Consider the following 20,808-nt stretch of genomic DNA (forward strand, 5'->3'; position numbering starts at 1 on the left):
CCCTGTGACTACAAAGGGATTTGTTCACAAAGCCATTTGCATTGCATAAACTAATACTCCTTGTGTACTCTTTTATAAACTATTACATGCTTTTTCAAATTGGTTCCTAAAGATCTAGAACAGGAAGAATATTGAAATACTTAGGGTGAATTTATAATTAATTAGTACAATTACAAAACGAATGTTCCTTCGTTCAACTTTTTCTAATAGGGAGTTAGAAGTTTAGGGTCCAATTGTTATATGGATCCTACTCTAGAAAGTAGGACTGTGTTTTTCGAAGACTGACCATCAGGATGTAGAGACTGCGTCCATCTACCCCCTCTGAACCTGCCTGTCCATTTTCTGACTAGCTCACTGTGCCTCACCTGAACTCCTAACCTTTCCAGAGTAACAAGGGATTTCAGCAACCTCAAATATGACTCTCTGATCCACAAGTGAATTGTGGAAACAGGTCTTATCCCTTTTGTTCTTTACTCATGCATTGCCTAAGGTAAACACAAGAAAGACACAAAGAGAATTTACAATAGATGTATTGCAACTATTGTAATCTTGCAATGTATGAGCTGTGATTATCAGGCAGATGAAACTAAATAATGTACCCAACATTATAAACATGGTAAAGAGAATAAATATTCCAACCATGGTAGTACTATTTCCCTATCTATGTCTATCTCTTCTCTGAGAGCATAGTAGCAGTGTTATCTGCATGATCTCTGAGATTTGCCTTAGCCCCCATACCTGGATATTATGGTAGCCTGGTAATCCATTGTTCTGAGATGTAAGGGCTGCATGCAGAGTACTGTGGGCATTCCAGAATGGTAATCACAGCCGGAATGCTCCTCTCTGACCCAAAATGGGACAGGGCACTTTTTATATAATAAAAACGAATGTGTTAGAAATACAGCCCTAGCACAATGTTGTGTCTGTATGTTAGAAGCTGTGGTTTCTGTGAATGAACAACATAACAGTGCTTTATTTTGCTTTGTACGATATGGCCTTGTACAAAGTGTTCAAACTATATGAGGGAAAAGACTGGTGAAAACAAGCAACACGCACTGCATATTTCTAGAGCAATATCGTGCAAGCAAAATATAAAAAGACGCTGCTAAACAAAGTTAGCCTAACCAAAGTGGGTCCAGAAGGAAAAATGACGACACAATTGACAAAGGCCTGAAAGAGTATGTAAAAGATGATTACTGTAGTACTACTTCCAGTGAATCGACCTCCAGGGATGTGGCCACATGCAAATGAGGAAATTACTTTGCCCATGCACCCTTGCCACATTACAGATGCAGGTGAAATGGGTCAAAGTCACATGGTGGAAGAGACATGTTTGCACTATCAAGAAGCAATTTACAATTGCTGCACTATTTTTAGGGCCCATTCAGAGGGGTCACAAATGGTCCTTATGTTGTTTCACAATACGGTTGATACAGTAAGTAAGTAAAAACCTCACTCGGCGCAGTCAGACACATCTCAACCAGTAGTGGTCTTCCACCCCCTTGCAAAGGTAGGGCTGAGAGATATGGCAGGCCCTTCCTACTAGGGGTGGGCGGAATTTGCGAAATTCACTTTCGCAAACTATCGCGAAAATGTAAAAAATCTCCGCAAACACGCGGAAATATCGCAAAGATGCGGAAGTTCTTTTCCCGCCCGTTCGCGGTATTTTCTGAGTGATCGCGGCTCGCCAACTTACCCATGCGGTTGCTCACGGGTGCGAGATCTCAATCATCTCATACTCTCGCAGTGCATGATCGCGAGAAGAAAGACGTGATCAAGCGACGAATGACGTGATCATGTGACAAATGACGTTAATGCGGGGGCGAACTGTCGCGAGATAGCGCAAATGGCTACCAACAATCCAACATCTCGTGGAGAATGCGACCGGATCAGGAAAACTTGTAAGGGAGCGCGGGGATTCAGGTAAGGCGATCGCGTGCACGCGAGAATGTATTTTTTTACAGCACTGCAAGAAAAAAAATTCCGGAAAGATGCGGATTGCGGAAATTTTGACATTTTCGCGCTCTCCGCGGAACGCGAAAATGTCAAATTATTGCAATTTCCGCGAGCGGAACGGTATTTTAGCCCAGGCCTACTTCCTACACCATATATGCTGAAGTGGGCCATGGATACCCCCACAAGGTTCAGGAAGACGGGAAATACGGGGCATTGGTTTGAACTTTGCTCTGTTTTTTACATGTGCTGATTCGAAGAGTTAGCTCTGTTGTACAGAGCAGCTTGTATTTGCTAACCTGCTGCACAGTGCTGGACTGAACTATGTTCACCCAATGAGACTGGGCACCAGTGCAACCTTGGACCATGTAATGCTGCAGCTCACTCCTCAATGTAAAGACTTCTTATTAGGTGTTTCTTCTGATCCTTTAAAGATCTTTTCAGATTCCTAAACCCAGATTTTCAGCCAACTCTTCTGTATTCAGGTCTGACTTTGAAGAAGATAGGTTTCCTTTGTGGCTAATGCTGATGCAGAAGTAATGGACCCATTTTCTGCCCCTGCAAATGGTGCTTGAGGAATAAAAGAGTTAGGTTTCATTCTGTGCAGCCGTATTCCGGAGTTTACTACCCCCCGCCCCGCATCACCGCCCGGCGGCACTCCCACCACGGGCCGCTACTGCTGTTATCTTCATTCATGTCGGCTATATCTCACAATAGAGGAACTGAGACAAGTTTGTCAAAAATATCATCCCACATTAGCTTCAAATTTACTCGATTAAGTAAATAAATTAATATTCTAGCACATCCTCCCATTTGTCTGTAAATATAAAAATAATTTTTGAAGAGCAATTAATTGAAAACTAGCTAATAACAAAACCAGTGCTAACAATATATTCAATCAACAGTGGAATAAAAAGGTAAGGAGGAGAGTAAGGATTAGGGTTAGGGACAGGAAAATGGCCCTGAAGAAGGAGGGGCTGTGTGAGTTAGAGGTAGGGTGAGGTTTGCTTAGGGCAAGTTTCAATGACAGGGTTCGACGGGGTAAAGATTAGTGTCAATGTTAGAGCGAGCATCAAATTATGTTCGAAAGAATGGGCATGGATAGATTACGATCATGATCAGGTTGGGTCAGGAAAAATTGACCGCAAAAAAAATTTGGTTAGGTAGGGGTTAGGATTTGGGATTTAGATTAGAGTAAAATGGTACGGTAAGGGTTGACTTTAGGGAGCTGGTTAGTTTCCATATTGTTTTCATATCCTTTTGATATTTAATATTGACACCATTTTCCCATGAAGAAGTGATCAAGGGCCTGATTTAGACGAAGGTGTAGACAGAAGTGGTGGAAAATGGTGTAATCTACATACCCACTCCGACAATGTAATTGCCCTCTTAAGAGTTCCCTTGCTAGTTGACATACTTCCCTAGCATGGACCTTTGGATTCTGTTTTTCAGGTTTCCGACTACCATGACTGGTACAAAAACAGAAAAAAATTGGAAATGTTCCTGATATGCAGAAAGAACATTCCATGTGCGTCATTGGTATTTCCATTTCTCTTTCATAGACAAACCCCTGTTTTGTGGATTTGATTCTGGAAAAACAAAAACTAGAAAGAGTAGGACTTTTTGACCTGCAGCCATTGGATATTTGCTAAAAGTGCTCCTACTGTGTTGGCAAAAATGTCCCACTAAATAAGTGTGCTGTCACAAGGTGGATGCAGGCAGGGCTTCCAAGGCAACGGTGGTTTGCCACTCCCCCAAAACACTTGACATTCATTTTTCTCCCTTTTATTATCTTTTCGCATAATGCTTTTTTATTGTTTTATATTGGGACATGTTTCCTTTTTATCTAACATTTGAACATCTGCTCTTTTCCATATTATTCTAAGATCGTTATTTTATTGAGTTGTTACACACATTCCCCCTAAATATTTTCTCTGAGAATGACCTTACTGCCTAGGCTTCAGTATGATAAGAGAGCCACAGTTCAGATTATGGAAACTTGTTTCCCTCTGTTGGTTCCACTATTAAGTCTCAGCGGGAGCTGCACAACAGCTTGTAACAAGTGTGTGAACTACCTGCATGAAGTGACTGGAAAGTATTCTCCATACCACCGTCGGAAATCTTCTGCCAATTGTTGTCAAAGTTAGTCCTTCGACCAGTGGAGTAACAAAACGTGAGGGGACTCCCCTGAAAGTAGATGGAGGGACCCCCCATGCTCCGGACCCTTTCAGGAGCTGGCAGGCAAGAGGCCCCATATCTGCTAAGGTTTGAGATTGTGTATTTCTGACTTTTTCATGATTTTAGTGTACTTATGAGTGACATTCAATGACCAACTGTGTGAGACTAAGGGCCCGATTCTGATCTCGTTCGGAAAGCAAACCGAACGACTCGTGTCTGGAATGCTTTCCGTACGACTCGTGTCAGGGGAGTCTGACCGAACACGTACGATATATTTGAATGCATTCGGATACATTCTGTTGGCCTCCCATTGACTTCAATGGAAGCCTGTGTACTGAACGCGTACTTAGGCTCCAATTGACAAAAGGGGTGGTTGGGGATCAGTGCACCATGTGGCAGGCACCCCTTGGTGCCTGCCACACTGTGCATGGTCTGAAAGGGGGGACCCAGCAGAATCACCCCAACCACCCCGGAGGAGGCATCGCCATCGCTCACAAGACCAATCTCCAACTGAGCACCTATTCCGATGGGCCTACAGACCTGATGGAACACCTTCACTTCAAGAAACAGACCAACCCGTCCTCCACCCTCCAAGGCACCCTCATCTACAGACCCTCCGGACCCCGTGCTCCTTTCTCCGATTCCATCACCGACATCATCACACCGCATGCCATTACATCCACCGATTTAACGCTACTAGGAGACCTCAACTTCCACCTCGACAACCGATTGGACCCCAACTCCACCACCCTCCTGGACAACGGCCACACCATTGGACTCAAGCAGATCATACCCAAAACAACGCACTCAGCTGGGCACATCCTTGATCCCGTTTTCACAGCAGGGAACTCTGTCAGCCACACCTTCGTACTGCCATGGCTGGACCACCGCTGTGTCCACTTCACCTTCAAATCCAACATCCCCCGCAGATGCCCTCATCAGCTCCAATGCAGGAATTGGAACAAGCTCTCCAACAACCAACTTGCCACCGCCCTCAGCAGCTCCGCTCCCACCACCACAAACGATGACCCCACCACTACCGCCCGCACTCTTCACAACTGGATAACCGACTGCCCCAACACCATCGTCCCCCTCAAGAAAACCTCATAGCCCCATGCCGAGAAAGCCAGTTGGTTTTCCACCAAACTCCGAGACTCCAGACGCACTGCAGACGACTAGAAAAACTGTGGAGGAACTCCAAAATCCTGCCTGCCTGCTACAACTTCAAAACAGCTACTGCGGCCAACCACAAGCTCATCTGACTCTCCAGGAAGGAAGCACTTCAGGACAGAATCTCCACCAGCGCTCACAGCAGCAAGGAACTCTTCTACATCATCAAAGAGTTCGCCCAACCCAACAGCGAGTCTACTGACATCACTCCCTCCCAGGACCTCTGCGACAGACTCAGCGCTTTTTTCCATCACAGTATCAAGACCATCTATGACAACTTTTACGTCAACTACCCCCATGAGGAACCCCCTCCCACCGCTCCCAGCAGCACGCAACTGACATTTAACAGCTGGACCGCCCCCAGCATCGAAGACACTCTGAGGATAGTGAAGACCACCTACTCCGGGGCCTCCACGGTCCCCTGCTTCCACCACATATACCGCAAAGTTGCAGACAATATCGCCCGAACTTCAACACATCATCAACTGCTCCTTCGAGACCGCCTCCTTCACCAACGACTGAAAACACGCTGCGATCAACCCTCTCCTGAAAAAACCCTCAGCGGACCCCACCGACCTCAAGTATTTCAGACAGATCTGCCTACTCCCCTATCCGGCCAAAGTCATGGAATAAGCCATCAACAGCCAGCTCGCCGCCTTCATTGAAGAGAACAACATCCTCGACCCCTCCCAGTGTCATGATTCTCCTGAGTTAACGTCCATTGAGAGTAACAATGATATATAGTGCTTCATTCAGACGTAAAACAGATAACATTCAGTATTCATATCATTTGCTGCGCATCGTGTATGTTATTTCTTGTATTTTTTATTTGTGTCCTTGTTTTTGCCAATGCTTGTTGTGGACTATTGGCTTACAAGATGCCTGGGTTTTTGTTTCCTTTGCATATCAAGACTTTTTGGCCTGTCTCAGCGCCGGTACTTTTCGACATCTAGAAAGTTCCTGAACCCTCCTGAGCCCTTTAAATACCGACCGCGCCCTGTTCTCATTGCTGGTTATTGAGAACTAAGAGCGCGAGCAGCAGCTGATCTCTGGTTGTCCTGTGAAGACTCAGACAGCGCCTTTGCTGATTCAGGTGTCATCTTTCAGGCCCTTGTTCTTCCTCTTTGCTGAAAGAAGGTAGTATCGTTTCATGTTTATTTTTGGATACATGGGAAAGCAGCGTGTAAGAGATAACGAACTCTGATTCCTTGATACTTCCTTTGATGGCACAAGCGAGAGCGATCTTTTAGGAATTTACATATCTCGCTTCGTCGCTCTTTGGTAAATTGTGTAATAGTTTGAAATTACTTAGCGGAGAGTCCCTTGTTTTTTTTTAAAGGTTGCAAGAGATAACAATCTAATTAAGGTAATAATACTTCCGCACTGGGTGAAAGACATTGTTGATTTTAGCGCACACAGTGAAAGACGATTATTGGCATTAACGCTGTGATATTTAACAGTGCGACGATTATTGACATTAACGCTGTGATATTTAACAGCGCTTAGTGAGAAATCAACAGAAATTCAGTTTAAAGAGGCAGTGCGTGTAACAGTAGAAGGCATTCTTGGCATTCACGCATTTATGAACAGACACTTGTTGAGAATTGTTATTACTTAATCATAAGCCAAAGTCTATTGCCAATAACGTGTTATGGATATGCATTTTGCTTAGTGCATAACATTTCTGAAAATTAATAAACAATTGATGTCAAGATACTAATCAGAGCACATATTGTTATATGTCATTGGTAATCATAGGAACAGATTGAAGAATACAGAAACACTAATAAGAACTGTTCCACATGTAAACTGCTTTTCCTTTACGGGTATGTTAATTGTATATTTGACTAAGTAATTCACATGCAAAGTATAGGCTTGTACCCACAACTTGCAACAGAAGAACTAATAGAAAACAACGTCTCGTTCCAGGTCTCCCTCCCCGCAGTACCCGCCCAAAATCCCTTCCCCCTGGGAAGCCACTTTGATACTCCGTGCAATTAAGCCAGAGTCAAGGCTGCTGGAAGGTGGGCTTCTTGAGGGTACTGCTCTTGAGGAACACAACTGTATTTTCAGGATTCTGACAGAATAACCAGCCCACAAAATTGTTTCCTCACGGGCAGTATCTTCATGATGGCCACCTTGCAAGATTTGTGCACTATGTAGGGAAACATGCAGAAAGAACTATCCACAGCTGGCAGGAAACTGCGGTGTTAGCTAACAGGGTCATTCAACTACAGACTCAATTAGCGCCTACACGTCTCTCAGATACAGCCACTGTGAGTGTCACTTCTAACCCCACTGTATCAATAACTGTTCCAGTAAAAGTTCCTTTGTCACCTCCTGAACGCTTTTCAGGTGAAGCAAACAAATTTCAAACCTTTTTAACGCAAATTCAGTTACATTTTATGGTAAAGCCCATGTCCTTTCCTGATGCTCAGTCTCGGATTGCATTTCTGATTTCTTATCTAAGCGGAGATGCTGCCATGTGGGCAGTTCCTCTAGTACAATCTGCTGATCCTTTGCTTTACAGTTGGACTCGCTTTAAGAGTGAGTTTGAAAAAGTTTTTGATAGGAGAACAATTACTGGATTGGCTGTTCGTGAATTATTAGAACTAAAGCAGGGAAATAAAGACTAAGGGGTATATTCACAAGAACGTGTGCTAAACATCACCAAATAATGCTAACGCAACTTTGCACATCGCAGCCCATCGCTGGAAAATAAACCCGTGTTAACGTGCAATTCACAACACGGCGGTACCATGCGATAGTCCGCCGAAAACACAGCCTATGTCCGCGATACAACCACCCCGACGGAGATAAAAACACAAACCACAACACCAGAAAACGTGTGATGAGCCCATTCGTGATGAGGAAAGCAGGGATAAGCACCGCCAGGACCGCGAAACACATGGCAGGTGGGAATAAGCACAACAAAAGCCTGAAAAAGTAAGACAGACCAAACAGAAAACAACAGCCAACCACAATGGAGGCAACCCAAGCAAGCAGACAACCCCACCAAACCCATTGACAACAAAACATTGTACATGGCAGGCCAACTTAGACAAGATGAATGCAGCCTGAGAGCGGAGGAGGACAATAGCAGAAAACCAGAACTCCAGCAATGATGCGAAAGGCACAATCAAGCAGAAACACGCCAACAACAAGAAGGCAGCAATGGACACCGGAGGTGGGAGTCCAGCGCCACACCAGGAGCTGGATGACATGGAGGAAATGGTGTCCACCAAATCAGTCCGGAGATGGTGGCAGGACTCGGGGGCTGAAAACTGCACCAAACAACAGACACAACAGCAACAGGGAGAAGAACCAGCAGGGACTGGGGGACGGGGGGAGATGGGCACAATGGCTCACATGCACAACTAAGCACAGCACAGCACAACTACAGACAAACCATGCCCAAGAGTAACAACACCAACCAGGAGCACAAGTCACACAACCCGGCAATGTCACACCACTGAACAAGCACAGAAGTGAAGACAACACCACCTGAAAGGAAGAAGGGTGAGCCAAATCAGAGCTGAAGGGACATCTCACACACAATGCAGCACACACACATAGGAAGCAGAACACCCCAACATCGAACACAATGTGGTACAAACACCAACTTGTGCACAACCAAACACAGGACACAAGTGCACCCGCCTGTGGCCCGTAAACGGCCATACGCATCTGGCAAAGCACGAAACAGGGACATGATAATGCACAAGTACAAACACACAGGGCCCGATTCACAGAACTAACTTAAGACAAAATCCTAAACTTACTACCATTTTGGTATTCACAGAAGGCACTTACTCATTTTGGTATTCACAGAAGGCACTTACTCATTTCGGTATTCACAGAAGTTAGGAGTCCTAACTTTAGGACTCCTATTCTGTGAATACCGAAATGAGTAAGTGCCTTCTGTGAATAACAAAATGAGTAAGTGCCTTCTGTGAATACCAAAATGGTAGTAAGTTTAGGATTTTGTCTTAAGTTAGTTCTGTGAATCGGCCCCACAGTCCTGATGGGGTAGCAATGAACGTATGGCAGGGAGCCAGAGAGTCCGTGACACACAAACATTGGCATACAAATCAAGACACAACACAGTTGGAGACAAGTGAAAGTGCGGAAACTTTATCAACAAGTGCGAGTCAGTACGGCCAAGAGAAGTGCCATGATTTGCAGACAAATGCAGCAGCATGTCTGAATGAGGAACATGGGAAAGGGCCCATGTCCACCTCGGGGGAGGCCCTCACCAACACAAGTCAGTGCCAACCCGCATTGGTTGTCCGTGCCTGGAACATGAGTCCTGGCCAATGCAGCCATGTCCACTCTTGTCTCAGGACATGTGACCATATCGACAACATGCAACCATGTGTCGGGGCACGTGCAATGGCTCACATCCAGTTGTGGCTGCAGGTACCTCGTCACTCATCCACGAACGCAAGTGTCCGGGATGGTCTGCCATTGCGTCAGTGGCTCTGCTTGAAGCGGCACTGGCAGGCCCTGAGACTGTCCTGTGGATGAAACGGCACAGCTCGGTGCAATGAGCAGTGTCTGTGTGCAACGGGTGCAGGCCTTGGATGGGGTGGGAGTACGTGTGTTGGCCATTTCACGCACGCCAACTATGACCAAGGACCTCTGCATGTGGGATGAGTACGTGTTGGTCTCATGTTGGGCAGTGCGTAATGTGGAAGTCGCAAGCAAATGCTATCGTATCTGTCAGGGGGTGCTGGGCACATGCAAGTTCCTGCTCGGAGCTGCAGATGTGCTACCGCCTGATAATACAGACAAAGGACCTTTCATCCCTACAGTAACTTCACCAGCTGCATGCATACAGGAGACATACAGAGGCCGGTCGTGGGTGTGGTGGGACATCTGCGACCCTGGGAATCATGGATGATATGCCCAGCATGATGCACATGAGCGGACTCACTGTGTGTCACGTTGCCACACAGCTGCTCCTCCCTGCCACGGGCACCCACACTTGTGTGTGCTGCAAGGTTGCATCACATGCACTCTTACGGGACACCATTCTAATGCCTGTCCGCGCATGTCCAGCGCCATGCCAACAACACCACGACACTGGCCTTTGAAGGTGTGCGCCCACTTGGGTGTAGGCCAATGGTCCGGACAGGGCGGCCACAAGTGTTCAGCCCATGGCTGGCTGGGATCGCGCATGAGGCCAGGCAACAGACTCATGCATCCGCAAGACTGATACACATCACACCTGGCATGCATGTGCCAAGACCCCGAGCGTTCTTGCGCTCCTATATGTCCCCGCACCTGTGGGCCCGCCCTCCTGGTACATGCCACAATGCAACATCGTGAACTGTGGCCCTGGTGGCGACAACACCCCAAAACAGAGACACACTTACCGCACTTCCTGCACTGGGCCAAGACCGGACCACGCCCTGCCCCCCCTGCCGAACCAGCACATGCAGCATGTGCATGCAGGGGGGCAGGTGCGGAGCTACATGTCCAGGGTCACTGCCAACGCTGAGGTGACATGGCAAAGTCCGCAGAAGACAGTAGACTGTGATGTTGCAGGGCCCATGCCCATCATGCTGACACCGAACACATGGACACACTTGCTCCGATGGTGTGAATGGCTACGGGCACGTGCGCACGGCCACATTTATTATCAGGCACACTTACCGAGTGACACCTGTGTTGGATGTGTGTAGGGTGTGTGTGCACACCAGCCGGCAAGGGCTGCCTGGTGCAGTCAGAAATCAACAACAGTGCACATCGTAAAGGACACAACCATTCAACCATAAAGGCCACGTGATTTGTGCTGCACAGAGTTAGTAGCCCCGGATGCACAGTGTCCTGCATGGGCCCTGCCGCCACAGGCTGCTGACTTGCGGTGCACTGGGACAGGGTCACGGGTGCAGAGCAGGTTCATGGGATGTCAAGGGGCCTTGTCGCGGGCAGGATGCAGAGGCCAGGCTCACGCTGATACAGTCACTATGGTGGAGATGAATGGAACAGACATATGTCGGACACCAAGTCCGGTCCAGACAGAAAAAGATGCAGAAAACCACCAGGCCATGGGCTCTGGTACCACCAAGGTCCAACCAGATGGTGCCCATAATTCATTGCACACAGAGTTAGTGGCACCAGTGCTTTTAGGGGATGCCGCCAGCGATTAGACATGTCCAATGGTCTGGATTCCTCCACATCTTACCCAAAACACAGTTCCACATGTGTGACCTACTGGACCGCAGTGTAGGCCTGAGGCAGCGGTCAGCCCGGGCCATTCACCGAGTGTCGCCGGCATGGGTTGGATGGTCCCATCGGCCTGCGTAGTTCAGGTTCAGTGGGATGCGGACTTGCGATGAACAGGGTTGATGGCACCAGGTCAGCTGTTGATAGTGTTCGGTCACCTCCATGACTGTGACCCAGCTTTCATCCAGATTGAGCCGCTTCTTCCTCTTAGTCCTCTCCGTGTGACCACTGGTGTGGACTCTGCCATTCGTGATTCATGACTAGGTGCTGGATGTGGGACCTACTGGTCCACAGGGTAGTCCTGGTCCCCCATCCACGTGTCGCAGGCTGGCTTTGAACAGGGTTAGTGGCACCACGTGTCGTCAGCAGGCGTTGAAAGAGGGTTAGTGGCACCACGTGTCGCTGGCTGGCGTTGAACAGGGTTAGTGGCACCACGTGTCACAAGATGGCCATATGGAACTATGCCTCACTGATCGGGGGGTCTGGTGCTGTGGCCGCTGCCCCGGCTTTGGGGTCACTGCCATTCAGGGCTCAGGACACAGTTTCACATATGGGACCTTCTGGGCAAAGATGACGCCGGTGTAGTATGTGAATGAGGAAGGAGTAATGTGGGCCAGCGTCGGGGGGCCAGAGATGGTCTGCGGAGGTTGCAGAGGTCACGGAACTGGTGCTTGGAGCTTGCACCGTCACATGGTGGGCCCTCCTTGACACATGCCGGTGTCGGCAGGTCATCAGTGTGGCCTAGCTGCGCAGGGGCAGGCCTGATGGGTTCGGGTTCGGCGCCCAGCGGGACGGGGCACGGCAGGCACACAGGATCGCAGGCAACTCCGCTCACGAGGATGGCGTCGGCCTCGTGGCGTGGTGAGAAGTGCCACCCTGGCAGAGATGTTGGGCTTTCCGGAAGAGGAGCACGCCCAGGGCTACGTGCTTTTTATTCACACCCCTATGCTGGCCTGGCCACGCTTACGAGGGGGACGAAACAGGCAACATTTCTGTAAACTCCCCCACTGGCCAGGGTGATATGGTCGTGACCACTGTCCACTACACTCCATACACCAGAGGTGTATGTTGCCATGGATATGGGTGTGTTCTGCATACTGCGGTCTGTCCAGCACATCTCTGCCACTCTTGGCATTGTGTACTTTCCCAATCATGGTTCTCCTGCCTCCTTCACACATGCCTGGTTGCCACCTCTCCCCACATTCGGCTAGTGTGTGGCTGAGGTGCCATGCCGTTGATGGCTCATGTTCACGGCTTGCCCAGGTTACCATTGTGAGTTGTTCTGTCGTGTCTGGTGGGTGGGCATGTTGTTTTGCATGTTGGTTTTGATTTTGTGACGTGTGCATTGCCAGAGTTGTGAGTTGCATGGTTGTGGAGTTGGGGTGAGTGAGGTGTTCATTTGGAACTTGCCAAGGGGCTGTGCATTTCCATTGGTGCCATCCTGGGAATGCTGGTTGCTGATGGACTGTCGGAGGATGAAGGAATCGTGCACACTGGCTGGGTATTTGGAGGCGAGATTGGTGGAGGTTACACGGTGTTCGGTTGTTGCCTGCACATTGATGTGAGATGTGTGCTTTCTGTTGCGGTGATTGTGTGCTGTGTCGGCAGGGGGCACAGGTATGACATGTGTGCTGTGGATTGCCCCCAACACGTGCGTGCATGCAGCTATGGCGTATGGTCCTTGGTTGGTATCCAGCGGATCCTGCACATTGTGTTGGATGTATAGGGACAGGGGTACCAGGCTGATGGTGATGTCCAGGACAGGTGTGAGGGACTTGGATGTGGCTGGCTGTGTGACTCCTCTGACTCTGGTGGGTGTTGGTTGGGGGGTTCCAGGGGCCAACATGTGCAGCACAGCCAGCAGCTTTGTGTGGGGTGGGATGTTGGTTGTCCGCTGTGTTAGTGCCGTCTGCCTGTTGGGCGTTGTTGGTCAGGATGCGTACGATGGTTGTCCTTTTGAGCCTCTAGTGGGCAATGACATTATCAGGTGTTGGGTATGTGTGGCTGGTGCGTTTCCTGGGGGTCCGCTGTCTTTGTCTGCGCTGCCTCTGTGGTGGTCCGGGGGGGGTGCCGGGTGGGGGTTGGGGTCCTGGGGTGGTGGCGGTGGGTGTTGTGGCCCTCTTGGGTGTCCTTGCCGCATGACCAGTGGCTCCATGGCATCTGTTGTCCTTCCGATGTGGCTGTGGGCTGTGCTCCCTTTTGTGGTGCAGGCTGTGGTCCGACTTTGCACCAGGTCAGAGCAGGTGTTATTTTCCTGCTGCTAACGTGCCTTATCGCCTGTTTTGTGTTCTTATCTCAGTTCTGGCTGGTCGTTGTGAATGTTGTGGAGTGGTGTTGTCGCGGCTTTGGGCACGGGAACGCCTACTCTGCATCTCATTAGCGATAGTTGCGGGGGTCTTCTGTGGTGATTTTTTTGCGGCTGCTATCGCTGGTAAACTGGGTCTGTGGGCTGTTAACACCAGCTTGTGAATAGGGCGATACATTTTTCGCAACTTTGGCTGCGATAAAGTGCCGTTAACTCGGCGATAGCTCCTTGTGAATATCCCCCAAAGAGCATTATTTAACCCAATTCAATCGTTTGATAGCCGAGACAAATTGGCTTGAAGACAAAAGAGCCGCATTATACTACCAAGGTCTACGGGATGAGTTAAAGGATTTAATTGCCCCAATAGATCCTCAACCAAGAATCTGCGAAGATTTAATAGCAATAAGTCTTTTGGTTAGATCACAGAGTGGCAGACCGTAGGGAGACAAAAAACGCTTAGATTTTAAAAGTTTCACACGACCTAAAGAAAAAACACATTTCGTGCCACAAAATACTAGTGAACCCATGGAAATGGAGGAATATGGAAACCCTTAACACCAGAAGAAAAAGAGTCCGGTTGTAAAAAGGGTTTATTCTTATATTGTGGAAAAAAAGGAAATTTTGTTAAAGACTGTTAAGCAAAGCCAACTACAACCATGAACAAGGGGGGAAACTAGAATACTCGGGGATCAGCCAGGAGACTTCCTCGAGTACTAAGTTGTTATCTCCTAATCAATCAGTCGCAAACACCTTACCAATCTCAGTTCCCTGTCTGGTATTAAACCTGCAATTTGTCCTACCTCAGCAAGAACCTAAACTGGCGGGGGTCATGGTGGATTCTGGGGCCACTGGCAATTTTATAGATGCTGCTTTCGCAACAAAATTAGAGATACCTACCTTAGTAAAACACAAACCGGAATTGGTTCATGCTGTAGATGGTAAACAATTAACATCTGGATTGATTACTCATTCCACTATTAAAATAACCATGACCTGTTTTACTCAAGACCAAACGCATGTGGAGGAAATATCTTTTGATATAATAGGTGCCCCACAATTTGGTGTCATCCTAGGCATGCCTTGGTTGACATACCATAATCCCACCATAGATTGTGCTAAGAGCAGTATTATCTTTCAATCATATTGGTGTCACCAGGAATGTTTACAGTCTCAAGAAAACTTGTCAAGATCTTCGGTACCAAATCATAGTACTACGAATGCTCATTATATCGCTAAAGCTGCAGAACAAGACATAGAACTACCTAAGGTGTATGATAGCTTTCGATATGTGTTCTGCAAAAAAAGTGCTGAGATCCTTCCACCTCACAGAACATATGAATGTGAAATAGATCTCGTACCAGGTGCTAAAATCCCCTGTAGTAGGATTTATGCACTTACCGAGCATGAGAATCAACACCCTAGAGAATACTTAGAAAAATATTTAAAGAACGGATTTATCAGACCCTCAAAGTCTCCGGCTGCTTCCTCTCTGTTCTTTGTGCCTAGGAGTAATGGTGAATTATATACGTGCATTGATTATCACGCATTAAATAACATCACAATTAAAAACAGATACCCAATGCCACTAATTCCCGTTCTCTTAGACCAGGTACGATCTGCAACTATTTACACCAAGTTGGATTTAAGAGGGGCATACCATCTTGTATGTGTGGAAGACCGCTTTTTGAACTCGCTTTGGCTTGTTCAAATATTGCGTATTGTCATTCGGCTTATGCAACGCCCCTGCGGTGTTTTCATTTTTTATTAATGACGTTTTACGAGATTTTTTGGACAAATTTGTCATTGCCTATATTGATGACTTATTGATTTACTCACGGTCTGACTCGGAACATGTAAAGCATGTTAAACTTTTATTAACCACCTTGCGTCAACATGGTCTTTTCTGTAAACTAACCAAATGCGAATTTCATATCTATAAGGTAAAGTTCTTAGGTTTTATACTCTCACCTCAAAGAATCACAATGGCCCCATGAAAAGTTCAAGCAATCTTAGATTGGCCGGAACCCACTTCAGTAAAAGATGTTCAGCAATTCTTAGGATTTGCGAATTTCAATCAATGATTATTAAGCAGCATTCCACCAAAGCAAGTCCTTTGAAGAAATTGTTAAGGAAAAATTTCTCATTTCAGTGGATCCCAGAAACAAAATCAGCTTTTCAAACCCTAGAAACAGCATTTCTAACAGCCCCTGTTTTGAGTCATCCAGACACTGAGCAGCCATTTATTATTAAAGCAGATGCTTCGGATACATCAATTGATGCCATCCTATCTCAAAAAGATGAACGAAATAACCAATTACATCCCATTGCAGTCCTGTCCAAAAACATTTTACCAGCCGAAATGAACTATACAGTGGGAGAAAAACAATTATTGGCCATTCGTCTCGCATTTAAGGAATGGCGCCATTATTTATTGGGTGTAAAACATACTGTAACAGTCTATACAGACCATCGTAACCTCCAATTCTTATGATGCGCTAGAGCTTTGATACTACGGCAATTACGTTGGACCTTATTTTTTTCAGAATTCGACTTTGTTATCACCTTCAGATCTGACATGATTAATAACAATAATTAACTACCACAAGGGCAGCCCTAACCACCTGAACCAGGGGCAATCAATAATGTATCCTAACAATGGTTCACAGTGTATATAGAATAATCAACATATAAAAATATATATGATCAACACATAACCATACAAATTATACAGTGTTCCTAGAAATAGTGAAAAACCGAAAAAAATGTTTTGTATAAAATAGAAAATAAGGCCCTTATACAAAAAACAACTTTAATCATCAGCATAAAATATTCTTAAATAAAATAATGCTCAGACATACAAGCTGGTACAAATAGACAATTCAATAAACATATAAAACCAGACAAAAATGGCGTACACAAACAGAGATTTACATAAAAGTCGGAGTTCCAAGACAACACTGGAACTTCAACACACAAAACAATGTGTCCTCTATAAATTGTGGCCACAGATGCGTCTATTCTCCGTGATAGATTTGGCAAATTAAGTTGCAGGAACTTATCCAGCAACGTCTGGGAACCCTCTTGAAGATAGATACGACTGGGATTTTTGTCAGATTAAAGCAGGATGTCTACATTTATACTGCACTAAGTTATCGAACTCATAAGCAAATGGAAGCTGAATTTTAAGAGCTCACATTTCTTATATATATAACTCTAGAATTCAACTGATACGCTAGCACGGATGTAAATTGTGCTCTAGATTTGATTAAGGATTAAATTCTCTGGTGAGATGCTCAGCTATCTAATTGTCCTGATGATGACCATGTACTTGTGACAAAGGTCGAAACGCCGTCGATGCATCTGTGGCCACAATTTATAGAGGACACATTGTTTTGTGTGTTGAAGTTCCAGTGTTGTCTTGGAACTCCGACTTTTATGTAAATCTCTGTTTGTGTACGCCATTTTTGTCTGGTTTTATATGTTTATTGAATTGTCTATTTGTACCAGCTTGTATGCCTGAGCATTATTTTATTTAAGAATATTTTATGCTGATGATTAAAGTTGTTTTTTGTATAAGGGCCTTATTTTCTATTTTATACAAAAAATTTTTTTTCGGTTTTTCACTATTTCTAGGAACACTGTATAATTTGTATGGTTATGTCTTGATCATATATATTTTTATATGTTGATTATTCTATATACACTGTGAACCATTGTTAGGATACATGATTAATAACAAAGCAGACACTTTATCTAGATGTGAAATATCAGATGATAAAATAAAAAGAATAATCACACCACCATCCATGATTCCTAAAGAACAGAATATACAACATCGGAACAATTCTTCCAGGACATAAGATAAACCATGCAGTTGAAACAGGTTTTACTATGGAAACAAAAAGATCAAAATGGAACTATTATACAAGGATGACCTTTTCAAAAGAAATTATTATACATGCCATCAAAAACATCACAAAAACAGGTTCTACAATGGTGTCATACGCAACCATTAGCAGGACATTCAGTTATTGCAAAAACGCAAGAACTTGTTAAAAGACATTTATGGTGACCTACATGGAGACGAGATACCATGCAATATGTGCAACAATGTGATATCTGTGCCCCAGCAAAAGGAGATCATAGTACAAAGAAAGGATTACTTCAGCCTCTTCCAACGCCAACGTATCTTTGGGAAGATATATCCATAGACTTCGTTACTGATCTACCAAAAGATCAATGAAAAACTACCATTTTAGTGGTAGTTGACAGGCTATCAAAATGGCTTATTTCAATGCTTGTGAGAAAATGCCAATGGCAACTCAATTAGTAACTTTATTAGTACAAAACGTAGTAAAACTCCATTGCTTGCCAAAAACTATAACTTTCGACCGAGGGGCGCAATTTACATCAAAAGTATGGAAAGCTTGGTGTGTCGTATTATGAATTAAAAGAAACATGTCCACAAGTTTTTATCCGGAATCGGATGGCCAAACAGAGCAAGTGAATCAGGTGCTAAAACAATATCTACGATGTTACTTATTCAAACAACAAGGTTGATGGGTAAATCTCCTCTGGGAAGCTGAATTCACAAATAATAATTTAAAACATGCTTCAACGAACATGTCACCATTCTTTGCAATTCATGGCTGTCATCCACACTATTCGCCATTAATGTTAGCACAGCCTCACACTGAACTACCGTAATTGACTTCTAGATTACAAGAAATGTGTGTTATCATGAAACATTTGCAACATAATTTATTAAAAGCAAAAACAGAATACAAAAAAATTGCTGATAAAAAGAGGAAAATTGGACCTAGATACAAGGTAGGATATGTTGTTTGGCTCTCTACAAAAAATTTCCAATTTAAAAAGAAATATAAAGTTCATCCGCGATTCATTGGCCCATTTGAGATCGACAAATGCATTAATCCAGTAGCATTTAAATTAAAATTACCTAAAACAATGAAAATCTGTCCTGTATTCCATACTTCCCTATTGAAACCATCATGGACAGAGCAGAGAGCACATCCACCACCTCTCATCATCGGAAATCAAGAGGAATACGACGTTCAGAGTATTAAAAACAGCAAACGCTGTGGTCTTTAATTTGATGGAAAGGCTATGGATCTGAAGAAGACATCCAGAGGACCCTACTTAAAAGGAAGTGTTAGCATTTTTGATGGTGTGGAATGTCATGATTCTCCTGAGTTAACACCCATTGAGAGTAACAACGATATATAGTGCTTCATTCAGACGTAAAACAGATAACATTCAGTATTCATATAATTTGCCGTGCATCGTGTATGTTATTTCTTGTATTCTTTTATTTGTGCCCTTGTTTTTGCCAATGCTTGTTGTGGACTATTGGCTTACAAGATGCCAGGGTTGTCCATCAGTTTCTCGGGTCAGGCATCCTGAAGACAGCAGACCAGGACTGGTGACTCCGACTGTAGCAGGACGATCTCGGCGGGCACTCATCATTTAACCTGTGTGATACAGGACACAAATGCTTGCTTGGAGATGTCCGCTGCACTCCAGTAACATGCCGGTGGAAGCATGCCCTTTGATCCCATGTGGCTTCCTTTCGCTGACCTTGAGGACGGTATGTGGTGATTAACAACAGTTCATTAACTGCGTCAAGATCATGGTTGGAGTCCATGGTGAAAGTTCACTGGATTATTTCTAGATTGCCTGAAGTCTCTATTAGGCTGTCTTGCTGTGTCCAGTGACTTGTCGGTGGGGCAATGTCTCTTCAAGTTCTCCCACCTGGGGAGGCCCTTTGTCGGGCTTGCAACGGGACTGCTGGTAGGCCTCGATGGGGCTGCATGTGTGCCGGCTGGGGGCAGCTGCAAACCACCGAGGAGCCAGTCTCCGGTCTCTCGCGCAAACCTCAAGGGTGTATGGGTCTTGGTCAGGACATGCTCTCGCTGCCGCATTTCAGGTTAACAAGTAGCCTCTTAGTTTTCTTGTTGGCTAGCTTGGCAATAGCGTAGGACTCCATTCCATCTGTGTTCGAGATGGTGTCAGTTGACGCACGTGATGAGGACTGGCATGGTGGCATTGCCAGCCGTGTGGTGAATCTGGACGATGGCGGGAGACAACTTGCCTTCATGAATGCAGGTATCTACTCTGGAGTCGATCACCTGAGGCAGGGATTGGCCAGGTACCTCCATGTTCTCTGGGGAGGCACTTGCATTTGTGTACTTGGACTGCCTGGGCTGTTGGGACTTTGATGACGGAGGAGAGATGAACACACTGAGAAACGTAAGGCTTGAGACTCGGTTCGCGCAGGTTGTTCGGCTTACTCTTGGACTCCCGCTGTGCAGTTGCCAGTTCCTTCGTGGGTTATCCCCCTCTTCCCTTGCTGTCGCTGTGTCAGGACTCAATCCTGTTGTAGCTTGGGTTTTCTTCATCGTCCTGCCCTGCCGCTCACGACTTCCCCTTCTGACCTCAGCTGGTTGTGCGATTCTTGGTGCAGAGTACACTGCAGACCCTCTGGTCACACTTCCACGTTTCTTCCTGAGTGCGGTGTCATGCACATGGCACTGATGACGTAGCTGCTATTGGGCCTGGACGACAGGTGGCGATGATCAACTAGCAGAGGAAGGTTCTGGATGGACGTCATAGCCACATGACTGCCTCTTCTGAATCTTGCGGTACAAAAGGGGGTGGTGATGGACGGAGCATCAGAACCAATCAAACACTCACACCCAGTCAACAGATCTGGGTTTGATCCATCACCGTTCTTTAGCCCACTCTGCCACCCCAGTTCAGACATGGCTATATGCAAATCAGTCTGACCCTGTGCCTCATGGGAACAGTCCAGCCCGAACTGCCAAGCCATGCCTTCCCTGGACCGGAAACAAGCTTCCTAGGACCGGTTTCTGGCATTTCAGCCGTCTTCAGCCAGGCTTGCTTGAATCCAGTGGCAACGTGAGCAAGGGACTCACGTCTGAGCATACCCA

The sequence above is a fragment of the Triturus cristatus genome, chromosome 2_2, assembly GCF_964204655.1.
Source record: "Triturus cristatus chromosome 2_2, aTriCri1.1, whole genome shotgun sequence".
NCBI classification, from domain to species: Eukaryota; Metazoa; Chordata; class Amphibia; order Caudata; family Salamandridae; genus Triturus; species Triturus cristatus.